Source organism: Propithecus coquereli, unplaced genomic scaffold (assembly GCF_000956105.1).
Source record: "Propithecus coquereli isolate 6110/MARCELLA unplaced genomic scaffold, Pcoq_1.0 Scaffold273, whole genome shotgun sequence".
Taxonomy (NCBI): Eukaryota; Metazoa; Chordata; class Mammalia; order Primates; family Indriidae; genus Propithecus; species Propithecus coquereli.
The window spans coordinates 1,113,785-1,130,711 of NW_012148319.1; the positions used below are offsets into that span (position 1 = coordinate 1,113,785).

Sequence of the window (16,927 nt, forward strand, 5' to 3'; positions counted from 1 at the left end):
GACTACAGGCATGCGCCACCATGCCCGGCTAATTTTTTCTGTATATTTTTAGTTGTCCAATTAATTTCTTCCTAATTTTAGTAGAGACGGGGTCTCACTCTTGCTCAGGCTGGTTTCGAACTCCTGAGCTCAAACAATCCACCGGCCTCGGCCTCCCAGAGAGCTAGGATTACAGGCGTGAGCCACTGCACTTGGCCTACAAAAGCTTTTATCCAAAACTTCCCAGTATGTTGCAGCAAGTAGTTATTTGTGGTTATTCTGATGAAATGCAAACAGATCAGCTAGGAAAATTACTTAAGAAACATACCTCTGAACCAAAAGTAATGCATTTTCAAGTTCCACTAAATAAAATGTTGTATATCCCTGAAGGTTTATTATATTATAATAATTATGTAAATAATTATGTAACAGTCCCTATAGAAAATGCTGGCTATTTCCAAAATTCTGAACTTCATTTCTCTTCAGAACTGAATACCTGTGAAGCTTCCTGATATCTGGCATTTGGTATAAACTATTGTGTGAACTCAAGCTTCATCACTTCCATTTTCTGCCATCTGGAGGGTACTGAAAATGAAATAAAGACCAAAAAGTGTTTGGTTTTGTTGTTGGGGGTGGGGTGCACCAAGGTATTAAGTTATTCAAACACCAGTAATGTATGGTATTGCACATTCTCACTGTCACAGCCTTTGTTGAAAAGGATTTCCCTGACCTTTCCTGTAACCAGCAAACAAATAAGCCCTCTCGCTCAGCGGGAGAGAGGCACTGGTCCATTAGATCATTAAGCAGTTCTATTCAGATACCCCCCATTCTCCTGTCCTTGGCCCTGAAGAGGGAACTGGCAGCGGTCCAATCAGTCAGAGAGAAGGCAGGCCAACGTGATTGCGTACAGGATAGCTTGAAATGTCGCAGCAGGACCCAAGTTGCGGGGCAGACAGCACCGAGGGAAGGATGTGGTGCTACACGAGGGGTAGTGTTCCAACAACGGAAGGCTGGTGTTTCAGTCTGCCAAACGACATAATGACTCACCCAGGCAGGAAAATATTACCACCATGGGGATATTTGGAGCGTCTCAGTCTGAGAGTAATTAGGGACTAAACTACAACAGCATGCTTCAGTGATGAAATGAGAAAATAAGCAATACCTCTGTCATGTTCTGATTGGCAAATATTAAATGAATATGGGCTTCCATCATCTCCGGCCACAAACTAGGAACTTGTAACAGATTGTCAGAATGGAGAACTAGTTCCACATTTTCATGAAATAAGACAGCACACAAACGACAGCACACAAACGCGTGCGTGCACACGAACACATATCCATTAAAAAAAAAAAAAACCTGGTGAGGTGAAAAATGTTACAGTTAGCAGAAAGAGTTTTAGGGAAAATCATTACCACAATTATATAATTCATTTCTATAGCAGGCATTTGCTCATCCTGAAGCTTTTCCACCCCTAATTACACTGTCTGCAAAGGGGGAAAAATGAGTCCAGAATGGCAAATGCTAACAATATCATTTTATTAATAAGAATGATATACAATCTCCAAAATAAAAAGCACATGTGTTTAATGAATTTAGGTAATGGAATTATTTTACTTATTAGTATCAGTTGCACAAATGTAAATTCTCTGGCAAAGAGGAAAAATGTTAATTTTTATTTCTTTGTATTTTCAAATTGTGGACAATTTGTATTCATTAGACAACGCAAAAACCTCTTTTCCCTTATAATTGTAAAGTGACATTATAATTAAATTGGATAACCTCAGTAGCATCTGCAAGTTAAGGAATCACTTACAAGCTGGCTGGACAAAGCCCAGGCACACTAAACCACCGAACGGAGTTACACATCAATAAGCCTTCATTGCAGTGGCCAGGTCAGAACCTTAGTCACCCAAAGGAAAAGAGATTATTGAGCCTGGAAGGCCTCAGAAGGTTGGCGGTAAGAATGTCTTCTCAGAGGAGCCCTCATTTGGTTCTTCTAGAGTGCTCACTCTGAAACCTGAAGAGACACTTGTTTCACTTTCTCCACAGAGACTCTGTTCCCCTTCCCGGCCCTCCCACCCCCAAATGCATTCTTACAGTACCTGTCTCGCCAAATCAGAATGAGGGGCAAACACAAATTATCTCTCTTCTCAATATGAACAACCTCCATTAGGCCAGGTTAATAAACTCTAATAGATGTAAGGGCTAATACAATATTCAGCTATTGACATAAACATAAATATAAATTTCAAAGAAAATAACCTACTTTAGTAAAACTACCTGTGCAATAAAAATTAATGAACTCCAAATGATTCTGCACATCTCCACCAAATTGCATTTTCAGGCTCACATCTTCAGGACATGCTGGGTGGTTTGATGCATTCCCACAATTCATCTTCCTGCTAAGCCAATTTTAATTTAAATGCAATTAAAGGCTCAAAATGAACATTATGTATTAGATAAAGCCCCGAATCTGCAGACTATCATAAATATGATTTTCAGAAAAATTAATTACAAGCCATTAGGGTACAAGTCATCTTACTGCAAATGTTGAGTTAAATTGCAGAATTAGTTTGTTCGTTCCATTAAATGTTAAATACTGATTTTGAGCTTCGTACCAATTTAATATCGCTAGGTCAGTTTATGAGAAAAAAACATTATTTATAGCTAAAGCTTACAGTGTCATAGCATTTCTTACTAATTAAATAACAGGCATTCTTGGAAAGAGATAAAAATAACCTGAAGTGAGTTTGGGTCAGATATTAAGAACGTTCATTTTCATGTGTTGCTCTTTTATATCATTATATCATTGATTCGTCATCCTCTTTATGCACTAGCTTAAATATTTTACTTTCATTTGGCCCAATCTTAAGAATATGGGAAAAATACTATACAGTAATTGTGTTTAAATGAAATAATATAATAATATATAATACTGGTCTAATAAACCAAAAACACACAACCACCTCCCCGCCCTACTCCTGGGCCAGCATAACATAAGTAAACCAACAAATTAAACAGCCAGTGTTATTTCTTGCCCTAAACTTAGATTCAGAGAATACCAGGCATATAAGAAGTGGTAGAACTTTTCTTTGAAATTATTGTGTCAGCTTTAACTTTTGGTAGACATGTTTCCTGAACAGACAATATGGTTATTTCTATATGTCATAATAATATAACTCACTGGTAGAAAGAGTTTGGAGAATCCAATGAGATTCTACATAGCCTTTGGTATACCATTGATTGATTTAATCATTCAATTAAAAATATGATGGTGGTATTTTTTAAAGGCTATAAAAACCTGGGTATAGCTATAATCAATCTCTTCATTTCCAATTACTTGTCTTAAAAAATTTCCCCAACATAACAGTTGTAGTAAAAATATAATCAGGAAATACCTACTTGATTTGTTTTAAAAATCAAATATGACTTCTGACTTACAAAAACTCAAGTTGTTAATAAGAGTTCCACTGAAAGTGAAAATAAAATAGATTTCAGGTGGAAAATGATACTGTCCTTTTTTAGTCTTTGCAAGGTGAGAACTTCCTGTCTAGATTAAAAATCAGTCGCTTTTATGTTGATTTCCACATTGGTATTTCATTAAAAACAGAATTGCCTTAAAGAAGTTAGGCAAATTTGGCAGATAAATTATTTTAATTTCTTTCTTCTCTGATTAAGTACATATAGCTAATTTAGCAGGCAAGATAACTATTTAAATAATAATAAAGCAAACAAATAATTATAATATTATTTATTTGGACTACAATAATGATTAGGAAAAATAACAATTCCTTCCCTCTACTTCATCCATTCTATTAGCCCTAATCCCACACTTTTAAAAAACATCCACCTCTTTATCACTGTTTTCTAGCTTTTAAATCCTTCCCTTTCTCCAGGGCAATATGATTATTTGCCTAGTTATTATTGCCTCTTGTCTACTTCTGCCTCAAGACAAACCCACTCCAATACTGGACATTTACAGATAACTATAATATATATGTAATTGGGATTGAGTAAATGGTAGCTGTTTAGGATGTTTAGAAAGCAATATGATGATTCCATATTACTGACAGTCTTCATGTATGTAAAAATTTATATAATAATTTCACCAACCCTAGGAACACTTGTTAGAATAGATATTTACAAATACAAGGAGGTGTTTTTATAGAAAATGAAATAAACACACAGACATAAAATTTCTTAGAGTATTTCCTCACAGCTTATGTATACTAAATAAGCCTAATTAATACCATTACATTATTTAGAAATGAGTATTTTAAGCTAAAATATAAGTAGTACCAATAATTTCTCAGAACATATGATTAGAAATTAATAATAGAGTCAACATCACATATGTAGCCCTAAGGAAAAAATTTTTTCCTTTGTTCTTAATCTAAATTCTTTAAAGTTAGCAGGTGATGTAAACAAAAATGTACGGACAGATAAAATTCTAGGCTACTAGATGTTAATCAACCACCTATACCCTGCTATTTTAGCATGCTTGCTGTGTTTCACAGATACCAATATAAGGAAATAGGGATGTGACTGAGGACCAATTTTCTACAACTAAGATTAAGGTGACTTAAAATAGGATTCAAACTACATAATTTAACTTCTATTTGAAATAGCTTAAAAAGAGTTAAAAAGGATAAATGAAATCCACTTTTATAGAAGATTCCAGCATCTCATCAAGCATGGACTATTACAAATAGCTCAAGTTCAAGTTCTTTAAATCTCATGAATGGTTTCCAAGAGTGAACTCCATAGCAGAACCGCTGAGGGGGTTTCTCAAGACCTTAAAGTCACCAATTAATAAAAACTGAAAATAAAACTTGGTGGTGAATTTCTACATTTCTGTCCCATAAATTGTTATCTCCCAACAATAAAAACACAAGAAGACAAGTTACTGGAATTTGAGAAATCTTACTTTCTTCATTAATTCATCATGACTGCTGTTCTCCAATAAACATTATCATGATACACAGTAAGACATATCACTTCCTTCCTCCAAAGCACTTATCCCTTAATGCTATGAATAGCTACTTTGAGGCAACAAACCTATTTTTAGGTTTTATTTAGTTTTCTATTATTCATAATTTTAGAACATCCATCTACATTTGCTAATATTTAAAAAAATGGCCATTTTCTGTTGTTTCCTAAAAGTCCTGGAAAATCTAGAAAAGAACCTAGAAATCAAAGAACTACTGTAGAATAATGCTGATTACCTAAACCTATGTAGTAATGTTTCTTTACAAATGTAATATTTGCAGGCTGAACTTTTATTTTTTTTTATAGTGTGTTTAAGAGTCAGAAATTTACATGGTAAATATTTCTTAGTAATTGATATTAGTATTTTTAAATGTTCTACAGATTTTTAAAGTAAGTTAAACTTTGAATAAGTTCTAATTTTCCTCTTTAAGTTATAAATCTATAATCAACTGCCGTTTTACATAATTATCCTAACAATTACTTTAGTATCCTCTCTGCTGGAATACAACAATCCTACGCCCCATTAAAAAGTTTACTTCTAGACTTCTATTTCTAAAAAACTTCTAGAATGAAGATTCTAAATTTTACCATACTACTTTGAGGATTAAAAAGAGGAAAAACATCTGGGGGAAAAATTCTAAAGTCCATCTTACATAGTTAAGTACAAGTCCTGATGGCTAAAGTCACCAAATGTAAACAGCTTTCCCAAATACAATAGTTGTGAGAAGCTATTTTTAAAGAAGACAAAAAGCCATGACTAAGCTTGATCAAGGCTGTCGATGCCAACAACTTTCTTGGTGCTAATAGAAAAGAATAATATACAAAGGCAGTAATAAAAGTAAAGCAGCTTACAGGCACTTCCAAGCACAACCATATCATCACAGGACTCGAAAATACAGAGTGTAGCTGCTCTGTGTGGAAATGTGAACTGGGAAAATAACTCTTGCTAGCCAGGAGTATTTCCATCTACCATAGAAATTTTGAACTAGCCGTATTATCACTGTATAATGATAATAGTATAGGAACTAATACCTGTTGGTATTACTACTAGGAGACTTATGTAGTAATGTAGATTGTTAGTGGGAACAAAGTTATTGCTCTGGAAATTGGCTTAACTTTTGGGTATTTTGATCTAATAAAGTTTAGGTCAGTCTATACTTTATTTTATGCCCTTCTAGTATATTTACAACTGTCCTCTTCCAAAACCCCAAAATAAGTCTCCATTTCAGTTTCTTTCATGAACTACTTTTCACATTTTGATGCATGGACTCAAAATGATGGTTGGATTTCACTGTTTTTCCCCATGTTACAATTCATTTCGATTTTCTTCTGGCCACCACTGACCCTTGTTAATTTCTGAATTCTCATCCATCATTTTTTGAGTTTCACTTAGTTCCCAGCTGCAGCCTAGATATGTCCTTGCTCTCAGACCTTAACCTATTCCTTTCACCACAGTGCTCTAAGGAGTCCATTTGCTCCGTGCTCTTCCCTAGTCTTCCTAATTCCTTAATAATGCCAGTCTTACTAGTAGAAAAAAATTCTGTTTTCACATCCACCTACGTACAAGTTGCTATATCCAAATCTTCCCCTCCTAAATCCTCTTCGAGAACCTATTTCTGTTCTTTAATTTGTTCATTAATTATTCATTAATTCATTTATTTATTCAAAAACATATACTGAGAACCCATTTGGATCCTGAGAATATATTAGTGAATAAAACAGACCTGGTGCCTTCCTTCATAAAGCCTGGAGCGAAAGCGAGCCACTGATAGGAGAGCACATCAACTTATAAGTTATGCCAAAAATAGGTCAACATTCACTGGGGACAACTCTTGGTCCATTTCTTTTCTGTTCTATGAAAACAAATGCATGTAGTTATAAGAAAGTTAGTACCCATCAAAATGCCATGGGAAAACAATGATAACTGTAAAAATACTAAAAATGAATATGCTTATTCGTATACAGAATTAGGAGTTTATGCTGCTGATTTGTTTCATCCTCGGCATTATTCTTGTACTTTAAGATATCTGAACGTCTGTGCCCCTATGAGTGTTTTAATAATGCTATAAAAGCATATAAACTTTTTCACAAACAATCATGTAGTTAAATTCAAATCCAAATGACATTTTACCCTTCAATTCCACCATGCTTAGCTCTGGGAGGTTTGGCAAAGTACACCACTGAAGTCTCACAAGACTTCCCACTATACCCTGGAAGTTTATTAGCATGATAGTAGAATTTTGAAGTTTTATAAACTTTAAAGTGGACTACACCTTGCATGCTTCAAGTATCATGCTACAGAAGTCAACCGGTGGTAATTTAAGGAATAATGTGGCATCATAGTTGCTTTGTTAAATCCCAATAGTTAGGGTGATATTATGTGGTAGTTCATTATAACAGTTAGGCTGATATTACGGGGTAGTTACTGAAAGCAAGCTTTGTTTTACTAGCTCAACTTCAAAGCATAAAAACCAATGAAAAGCACAGTTTAATGTATTCTTAAATGTATTTGGAAATAAGACTTGCATAAATAGATATGCAAATCAAGTGACGTTTTTTACTTACATAATAGTATCCTAGATATTTTAATGATGCTCAAGTTTCTAGTCAAATATGAACTGAAATCTTTGACCACTTTTTAATCACAAAGAAAGATATCCAAAGTCCATTTTAATTAAGATATTGGGAATGGTCTTGAATGGTTCCTGAAATATTGACAAATCTTGTCATTGTTCAAATTTAAAAGTTAACCTCTATGCCATGGTTTTGAATTACCATAAGTATAACCCACATATATAATTAAATTACATCTTTTGCATGACCTATAACACATGTGCTTGGTACTTACAGAAATCACTTCCTACTCAGAAACCCCTGTATTGAACTTAACTACTGCAATACTTTATTGAATAAGGTCAAGTAATGTTCCAAATATTTTCCTAAGTCTTAATTTTATTCCATTCCAAAGAAAAAATCCTCTAGAATCATATTTCCAACTCGGCTTAGAATTAAACACACACACAAAAAGAAAACTGGCATCTAGCAGGTAAGGCTTTATTCAGAGCTCAAATTATGTCAGGAGGATTGGGATTCTCTCCCTCTCCCAGCTCTGCCTTCCGCTTGACAGACTGTAAGCTCATGTTTCACAAGGTGGTAAGATGGCTGCCAATACTGCCAAAGCTGTATCTTCTTAGGTTCAAATCCAATAGAAAAGGGTGTGCTTTTCTTCTAATTGCCCAGCAAAGGACTCATATGTCCACTGCTAAACCATTCGTCATGGCAGGGCCAGCAGCATCCAGAGCTCTATCTAGGAAAACTGTATCACAAACCCATTCCCAGGATCACAAGTGAAAATAACTACCCAAACTCAGCAGCCAAGATGTAGGATGAAGATGGTACCTCACAAGAAAACTAAAATATTAACATCAGGAGAAGGGTGAATGAACACTACTAGGTGGCCAAAGTAACATGTTCACTATTACAGCACAGCTTAACTTCTGTATATGGATATAGAACAATGACAGCTCCAGAAATTCTACATTTGGGGCCTTAAAGGCAAGAATGCATTGGAAGGAGTACAAGCAGATCTGTCTTGAAGCTTCATGTGCATAGAAATCCCACTTTTTAAGTTTACGTTGCATATTAATTTGGGGTGACTTGACAGTAGCACAGATTTTTATAAGAATACAGGCCCCCCAAGGCCACCCCTTGAAGCGGTCACCATTACAGGATATGGCTAGGGTTGGCAAATAGGAAAAGAAGGAAGAATCATTTCTGTTCCTGATTTTCTAATTATTCAAATTCCAGATACCATGTTTAGTCATTAATAAAAAATATGGTCAGCTCATAAGTAGTATTTATTACCTTTGTTCCTCTGCATGGGAAAGGACTTCGAATGTTACACATCTCATTATTAACCTACATTTTCCCCAATATGTTATCTTCCTAGAATCCTTTAAAATAAATATTGTATTATATCTCTCTCTGTACATAGTATATACCCAGAGACTAGACGGAAAGGGAAAACAAATACGATAGGATAGACCTTGATGAGAGAAAAAGGTTAACAAGAGGTAGAAATAAACACACTTGTGGTCTCAACATATTCATTTATTCATGTAAACGTAAAGTAAATTGGTCATCAAGTTACAATAATTTCTAAAAATGGTTAGAAAGTTTAGCAGGCAAAAGTGACACTAAAGAGCAGTTTCTGAAGATTTCTCTGATACTTAGTCTTTATTCTGCCACAATCTGAAAGAGCTAATTGCGGGGGGGGGACCCAAACATCTGGATGGTTTAGTGGAAACCACAAAAGACCTTCCACCGCACAAAGTGCCTCAAAAATATTAAAAATCAATTGCTCCCTACATTGCACTGTGTGTGAATAAATCTCCAGTATGTACACCTCTACAAAACCAATCCGAAAGGAAGGCAGAGAAGGACTCATCTCCAGCAGCCTAAAAACTTGGAACAGTTGAAGCGACGCTGGCCGTGATGATAAATAACGTCTCTCACGCTGCGGCTGCCGCACAAGGCTCCAACACCGGGGAACTAGGGAACTCAGAAAGGTTCTCTGGAAAGAGCTGGAAATGTCAGCGCTCCCATTTTCTCCTCATGGAAGGATGAGATCCTTTTTATATGCAAGCAGCAGGGCCAAGAAGAACTCAAAATATTTATTTTAGTATGATTCTGTGTGTGTATTTTTTTATTTTATATTTTCCTGCATTCGCCATGCATCAAATTCGGAAGATCATGGCTACTGAAGAACATTTTTGGTGAAACACATACTCAGCATCTTCAAGTAAAAAAGAATGGTAAATAAGAGTAAAAGAGAACTATAGGAAGAAAATAAAAGTCTTCCTTTATTCGTTATGGGAATCAAACACTTTTATTCTGTGATTTTTCTTTGTTATATTCTGAATAATAGTATATATAAACATTTCCAGATAATTACAATAAATGACATCTATTGGGAGCTTATGATATAGTACATTTATGATATGGTATATATATGATATAGTGCATAGCATAAATCTAAATACTTTCTGTATATTAATTTATTTAATACAACAACCCAGAGGTAGAGTTCTTCTTTTTATGAGCGTGGAAACCGAGGCAAAGAAAGGTAGGTAATTGCCTCAGATAACACTCCCAGTCAAGGGCAGAGCTAGGATCAGAAAGAGAAAGTGTGCATTTCAAGTCTATGTTCTCAACTCATTTATAGGCAGTATAGCCTCATTCTAGTTATGTTTACAGTTTATGTCAAATCAAACTCTTTCGATTTTACATATGTCATCACTAAGTGTGCAGAGAGGGAAAAAAAGGATGAGAAATAGGTTCTTGAGCATTATAGGAAAGAAAAGAATGAATTTTCTAAAATAAAATCCAGCACCACTCACTGGCCCAAGTATAGACCCTCCTCTTGGCCTCTTGGAGAAACAGAGCTTGGTTAGTTAACCTGAGTCAATAGATTGGACAGAAAAGACTCTTTTAATCCATAGGTGGCTCCCAGTTTTCTCCTCAGAAAAACAAATATAATTTTATCCAGACTCATAAAATTCTTAACCACAACTTTATCATTTACTGAATGATAAACCTAAACTGAATGTTTCTAATTATGCATAAACTAAAAAGAATGGAGTTGAAAATATTTCTACTTCAGAATTCTGTGGCTATCACAGGACACCCAAATTTTCTGCAGACTTGGCAAATCTGGATGCAAGCTCTATAATGTAGGTAGTTATATCTACAGCCAAACATAATTGTGACACAGTGATGGTGAGCAGCTGCAGCCCAGGTGCCCTCATCTGTTAGGGCTACATTATCTAAGACACATAGAACTCCATTGGGCTTAATAGATTTAAATCAGTGCATTGAATTAACACACCAGAAAAGAAATGTTGCAAAGGCACAGACAGGTAGGCATGGAAGAATCTGCATTTATGAAGGAAAATTACAACCTTTTAGGTGAAGTTTTCACTACTGAGTAAAGTGGGTGTGTGTGTTTATTGGGGTATATGTATGTACATGTGTACATAGTGAATAACATCTATATAAATATATAGCTATAAAAGGAAACATTGGAATAACAGCAAAATCATCAATGGAGAAAAAGTATCTTTTATAGGAATTAAATATAAATTTTTGTGAATATTCTTTACATGAGAAAATTAAGGTTCAACTCATTCTGCTGGTATACTAACATCTGAAAATCAAGTCTAATTCCTAAATACTTAATCACAGCTTGCATTTTTTACTGTTTTGTTTCAGGGAAACATTTGGAAGAAACTAAGGTTCTTCACTTTTCAGTAATTTATAAAGGCAGAATATGTTATGTCTTATATTGCTTAAGGATTTTGCAAAGCACTGCAGCATACATGATCAAATGAGTTAACATTCTTTGACTTGTACAGTGACACCGCATTGAAGTCTTAGCTGGCCAAAACAAACAGGACTTCTGATTTCATTCCATTGCATTCTAATTGTCTAAACTTTTTATAAGTGAGCAATACTGTCCTTCACGGAGAAAGTATCCTGAACTCTCAGCCAGCAAATGAAACCTTTATTCTTTTTAGGATAAATGTTTGAATCGTGTATCATTCTTTATGGACTCTATAAACATTTTTGAATTAAAACAAAATACGTTGCATAAGTATACTAATTAAAATTTGGGAAAAGGATCATCGAATTTCAATTATTCATAGGCAGTGATGCTTATTGAGAGCTAATCTATATGCTTCACCTAGCCAATTGAGCCTTAAGTTATTCTGTGAAGTTGATGTTAACAGCAATAAGCAGCTCTTCTTTGTATTTAACTAGTTTGCTGGTGAATTCTTAACTTGAAGAGTATGATTTGCCTCATTTTTGGAATCTTCAGAATGCTATTTGGAAGGCTGAGGGAAGAAAGGGTGGGTCCGGATAGAAATGACAGCCAGCCATGTGTAGCACACAGGGACAGGCTTTTAGTCTCAGGAAAGGGCTTTTAAAATGAAGTCTTTTATTAATGTCTCTTCTCGGATGGTAGAAATTGAAGACATCAACTTTCAGGCTTATCCGTAAGTCACTACTTTATAGGAGCTGGGAGGTAGTTATCCTGGTTTTGGTCATCAGAGCATGACTTTATCCCAGCCTTATTTTGGGAAATTTTATCATTTTGTGCTGTATACTGTAATAATCTCCCCCACATTTCTTCATCAGGAAGGGGATAATGGTCATATTTTATTCATCTCCACATAGTAGCCAGACTGGTGTTTCACATTTTACATGTAATAGACACTTAATGTTTGAAATTCATTTTCATGTTGAAAGTATTATTTTTGTATAATTACATTTTGGAGATCCCAACAACATAATTTGTTGAAATCCTTTTGTAAATCTTAGCTTATAATAAATAAAACTAATCTATTTTTTCTATAAAATTATCTTTCCTTCTTAAGGTCCTAAAAAGTCATTCTTGGAACTCAACTCCGCAAGAAAACAAATAACTCCATTAAAAAGTAGGCAAACATGAGCATTTCTCAAAAGAAGATATAAAAAGGGACAAACATGAAAAAATGCTCCAAATCACTAATTATCAGAGAAATGCAACTTAAAACCATGTGAGATGTCATTTTACCTCAGTAAGAATGGTCATTATTAAAAATTAAAAAAAAAATAGATGTTGGTTGGCATGGATGCAGTAAAAAGACAATGCTTATTATACATTATTGGTAGGAATGTAAATTAGAACAACCTCTATGGAAAACAGTATGAAGATTTCTCAAAGAACTAAAAGTAGATCTACCATTTGATCCATCAACTGCACTACTAGGCATCTACTCAGAGGAAAAGAAATCAGTATATCAAAAAGACACCTGCACTCATATGTTTGCTGCAGCACAATTCACAACTGCAAAGATATGGAATCAACCTAAGTGTCTATCAACCGATGAGTGGATATAGAAAATGTGGTATATACATATATATATATATACCATGAAACACTACTCAGCCATAAAAAAGAATGAAATAATGTATTTTGCAGCAACTTGGATAGAAGAGGAGGCCATTATCCCAAATGAAGTAACTCTGGAATCGAAAATCAAATACTGTATGTTCTCACTTATAAGTGGGAGCTAAGCTATGGGTATGTACGGTCATATGGATTAGAAAAATAAACACTGGAGACTCCAAAGATGGAATGGTGGAAGGGGAGTGAGGCATCAAAAAATTACCCATTGAGTACAATGTAGATTCCTCAGGTAACAGGTAGCACACCAAAAGCCCAGACTTCACCACTATACAATATATCCATGTAAGAAAATTTCACTTATATCCCCTAATCTATTATTTTAAAGGTCGCTTTCCAAGAGTCCAAACTCCACTAAAAGATCCCAAACACCACAGCATCACACTTGAGGGCAAGGTACTCCAAAGGCCCCACCTTCCTTTCAGGTGGCTTCAGGCAAAAGCATAACTCATCAGTCTCTTGATGAGGACACATTCATCACTGATATTTGCCAATGTTCTTCCCTTACTTTGCAGTTTGGGCAATTGCAATTCCTGTTCATGTTTTAAGGCCCTGCATAGACACTTCTTCATTCGAAAAATACAGATGCCTTTAAAATTTGGGAAAAGACAATCAAGCCTCAATTATTTATAGGTAGTGATGTTTATTTAGAGCATCCCATGTGATTAATACCTGCCAATCACCAGGTACTGGGAACACAAAGCCAAACAAAAACAGATAATGATCCCCGCTTTCATGGAGCTACTGTCAGTGGAAGAGACAAGTATTAAACAATATATCATACTAATGGATGTATAATTACAAGGACTGTGGAGGGAAGGAATCAAGCCATTGAGAGTGTACAACAAAGGAATCAGACGTAGAATGGGGCATCAAAAGGCTGCCAGAGGAATTCATATTTTGGATGAGATGGGAAGTAACAACCAAAATAAAATAGGTAAAAGAAGGGGGCACTGGGATAGAGAATTCCAGACAAAAGGAGCTATGTCTGTAGGCAACAGAGAGAAAGAACATGTAGACTCCAAGAAACTGAAAGAAGGCTAATGTGGGTAAACAACAGAGAGAAGGCAGAAGCTAGAGAGGTAGTCCAGGGCAAGACCATGCCTCCGCGGTAAAGATTTCAGACTACAGTACAAGTGCAACAACAACACCCCTGAAACACTTTCCATCAAGCCATCCCCTACTACCCAGGCAAAGAGTAAGCCTTCTCTCTTCGGTTGCACAAAATTTGTTTTTTTTCATGGCACCACTGTTTTCAGCCTTATTCTACGGTTATTTGTGTGCACATTCTCTTACACATCTTGCCCTATTTAGCACCTGCACAGCATGTTGCCTACAACTGTTCAATAAATGTTGTCTTACTGGATTAATGATCCATATATTAGTGGTCAAAGATTCTTTTACCCTGAGCCATCCAACCACTAACAAACCTCTGTTTATTTTCTTATATTACCTTAAGACTCTAGCTTATTAATTCTGAACTCTTAACTATGGCTGGAAGTAAAATTAGTATTATTTTGACCTCTTGAACTTGGCCATAATGCAAACTACAGCATTCTAATTTTTGGAATTTTGCATATCTCTTTTAAGTTAATTATATCCTTTTATAACGACAAGATCCTTTCCTCTACCCTCTTCAAGGTAGCTTATCTACCATTCATGAGAAGTCTTCCCTTTGCACCAATTACTGTATTATTTAGCTTTCCACCATATTATTGAACACCTTCTTTAAAACTAATTTAGGAAATCCTGGGTGCCATCCTGCTTTTTTCCTTGTTTTAAAATCACTCATTATGCTCACTATATCACCTGAGTCATATTCTTCTTTCAAAAAGTTTTTAGAATGATTTAATAGTATTTTCATCATCTGTCAACTTTTTAACCTAAATAAATGCTCAATAAATGTTTATCGAGAAAAGGGAAGAAAACAGAGAAAGAGTGATGGATTTTACCATCTCTACCATACACACTTTTATCTTTTTCTGTCCCTAAATTAAGTTTTACAATAACTTTTGCTAAGCTTTTAAGTTGATTTTTCATATATTTATTTCTAATCCATTTGACTCCAGTTTTCTTTTCTACGTCTTAAGATTTTTAACCATTAAACTGTGGGTAAACAGAGAATACAGGCAAAATGAGGAGAGTGGGTCAAAAACAATAGTACGGCTGAGGCTCTGTGTAGGACAGACAGCCGATGACGCCCAATGCCAAGGAAACAGCTACTAGGGTATCTGATGGGTCATCAGAGTGCCTATGGAAGCAATTGCTATGGCAGTTAGATTTCGAATACCTGTCTAACAAGCACAGCAATAATACTGCTAAGACTGCTTCCTAGTCTTCCTTACATACCTGTGCAGCTTTAAGTACGTCCCTATTGATACTAATAAGCTGAAAATTTCTCAGTCTTTTGAACCTTTAGTACCTCGCTAATTAATTTCCTCTGAAAGAGTTTGTCTTACATCAGAGCAACAAAATATATTCCCCCAAAATGCATAGGAATTATTAGGATGGGAAACGAGAAATCACATAGTTCAGCCATTTACAAAATGTGCCCCATGAAGGGACGGGCCAGAGGGAGGTTAGTGTGGACTCCTGCTCCAACATCAGCTAGAGAATCTCTAGTTTATCTATTTATTTGCTCCTGGGTAAGATGCTTCTTTCTGCAGGAAGTCTGCTCAACTTAAAAATAGTAAGAAAAAATAAAAATTAAAAATCACCAACTGCCCAATCTTTTCCTTTGATAAAAAATTTCTTTTCTGTAAAGTATATTTCAGGCCATATTTAAAATAAAGAAAAACATCTGATTCTATATCCATGACAAAAAATATGTAGGGTGTTTTTATGTTTTACTTTTTGTTTGTTTTTGATGAGAGAAAGGAGTATTTAAGAATTAAAATTTAGCCATACTGACCATAAGGAAAACCTGGCAACTCAATAGAGTTCACATGTCCAGGCAAGGATTCACAGGGAACGTCAAGTACAGAGCCCAAGACTAGGGGCTTCCTGAGTTGAGAGTCTATTATCTTTCCTAATTCAATGAGGAGCCATGATACCCTGGGGCTGCAAAGCAAAACATAAAGTTTGCAGAGGAAGCCATGCTTTATCGCTTTGTATAACGGGCAGCCAGTGTTTTACTGTTAACTGCAGTGCTTTTTCAAACGGATGCTTTTGAAATACCCCAGAATATAAGTTCATAAAAACAGAACATATGTATAATAAGTATGCTAACTGAATAAATAAGGGTACTTAACGTCCATGCATATTATACCACGTGAGGCAAGTAGTATAAAATATTGACACTGTTTTCTGAAATGCATCCTTTTTGATTTTTCAAAGAGGTGAGACTGGAAAAATGCTGTGGGGCAGCATGCTCCATTTATGTGGCCCTATTCCAAATCTCATGAGAAGTAAGAACAAGGAATGGCTTTGGCCATCTAGCTACTTGTGGGCAGCAAGGGCTGCCTCTGGTAGAAGTCAGGCACAGAGTTATGGGAGATGATAGTAACTTTATTCTGTAATACCTTCTGAGTGTTATTACAAAATGACAATATTGTTTTCAGCCCATTTCCCTTAATCAGATTGACAGAATTACAGGTTGACATTATTGTGAAATTTTATGATGTATCATGTTAACTGTGCCAGTTTGATTAGCCTTGATTGACAGCTTGTACCTGAACAGAAAGTGAAACACCTCAAAAATATAAAACTAGTGGATCTTGCAAGACTTCCACAATAAACAAAATGTCTGGCTAATTTAATTTTTAACTAACGAGGAATTTCATCCTCACCTCATTCTATTAAAATTTTATTTCTTTCATACGCATCTTGAGGCTGAAGCTAGAGAAAAATAAATCCAGGCCACAGTTATAAAATCAACGTTCACTTTCTGAGACTTTAAACACATTAAGAACAGACTGCTTGCTTAATGCAGCCCTGCCCTGCTTTACTAT

General features: G+C 35.3%; 1 protein-coding gene across 1 annotated transcript in view; it reads right to left on the bottom strand.

Moving 5' to 3' along the window:
- The window catches only part of NPAS3 (neuronal PAS domain protein 3), an 855,986-nt gene that overhangs the window by 478,967 nt on the left and 360,092 nt on the right, over positions 1 to 16,927 (bottom strand). The window lies entirely within an intron of this gene.